General features: G+C 41.5%; 1 protein-coding gene and 1 pseudogene across 2 annotated transcripts in view; one reads left to right on the top strand and one right to left on the bottom strand.

Annotated features, from left to right (window-relative positions):
* TAOK1 (TAO kinase 1) overlaps positions 1–1,555 on the top strand; it is a 145,686-nt gene that overhangs the window by 55,918 nt on the left and 88,213 nt on the right. The window lies entirely within an intron of this gene.
* LOC100944005 lies at positions 480–882 on the bottom strand (annotated as a pseudogene).

Genomic DNA, 1,555 nt, shown 5'->3' with positions numbered 1-1,555 from the left:
AAAAAAAAAAAAAAAAAAGATTATTATTCTGGCTCAGTGCCTGTAGCTCTAATGGCTAAGGTGCCAGCCATATACACCAGAGCTGGCGGGTTTGAATCCCTCCTGGGCCTGCCAAATGACAATGACAACCACAACCAAAATATAGCTGGGCATTGTGGTGGCGCCTATAGTTCCAGCTACTTAGAAGGCTGAGGCTAGAGAATCACTTAAGCCCAGGAGTTTGGGGGTTGCTGTGAGCTGTGATGCCATGGCACTCTACCCAGGACAATACCTTGAGGTTCTGTCTCAAAAAAAAAGAGATTATTATTCTTTCACCAGTGAATGGTCTTAGTGTCTTTGTCACATAAATTAGCTATATTGTATCAGTTTATTTCTGAGCTGTCAGTTCTATTCTGTTTGTCTATATGCCTAGCTTTATCTCAATACCACACTGTTTTGATTATTGTAGCTTTGTAGCAAGTTTGAGATCAGGAAATTTTATTCCTCCAACTTTGTTATTTTTTTTATAAGTACATTTTTATGCATTTACTTTTATTAGTTAAATCCTTGACAGGTACAGCACCACACAGATTCTGTGTCCAGTGGCCTTAACTGGAAAGTTGCTTTGGAATTTGACATGAAACATGCCACTGTTAACATGGGCCCAAGTTATCTTTCTCCAGATTACTCTGGTTTTGTTCAGTTTGCCATCAGGAGTCATTGTGTTGTTTTTGCTTTGTGTATGTAAGTAGATCTCTTGTCCAAATAGAATTCACTTTCAGCTCAGGCATAAACACCTTCAATTTTAAGAAGAGCTGTATGCTATCTTTGGTTCTAGAGACCCTGCTTATAGCCAGCAAAAATGGCCTTCGACCACAGCCTTCCAGACATTCTTGCCTTTTAGTCCTGTTCCCAGCATACCTCCACAGGCTCCAAGATGGTAGAAAAAGCCAACTTTGTTATTCTTTTTAGAAGTTGTTTCAGAGCCCCTCAAAATTCCACTTGAGGATTGGCTGTTTTGTTTTCTTTTTTCTTTCCTTTTCCTGTTCCTTTCCCATTCCCTTCTTTCCATTCCCTTTCCTTTTCCTCATCCTCTTCTGTCCTCCCTTCTCCCCCTTCCCTTCTCCTTTCTTTTTTTCTTTGTCTTGTCTCTCTTTCTCTCTTCTGTCTTCTCAGACAGGGTTTCACTCTCTTGCCCAGGCTGGTCTCAAACTACTGGCTTTGACCAGTTCTCCTGTCTTGGCCTTGAAAAGTGCTAAGATTATCGGTGTGATCCACTGCACCTGTCCAAAATATTTTTTGTTTTGTTTTGTTGAGACAAGGCTTTCTTTGTTGCTCACCAGTGGTGTCATCCTACTCCTGGGGTAAAGTGATTCTCTTGCTTAAGTCTCCTGAGTACCTGTGACTACAGGCATACGCTACTATGACTAGCTAAGTTTTCGTTTTCTTTTTTTCTCTTTCTTTCTTTCTTTTTTTTTTTTTGTTAAGAGATGGGGTCTTGGCTCGGTGCCTGTGGCTCAAGCGGCTAAGGTGCCAGCCACATACACCTAAGGTGGCGGGTTCGAATCCAGCCCAG

The sequence above is a fragment of the Otolemur garnettii genome, unplaced genomic scaffold (assembly GCF_000181295.1).
Source record: "Otolemur garnettii isolate 467f Iridium unplaced genomic scaffold, OtoGar3 scaffold00112, whole genome shotgun sequence".
NCBI classification, from domain to species: Eukaryota; Metazoa; Chordata; class Mammalia; order Primates; family Galagidae; genus Otolemur; species Otolemur garnettii.
Note: the sequence above shows the minus strand (reverse complement) of the source record. Positions and strands in the feature narration are given on the sequence as shown.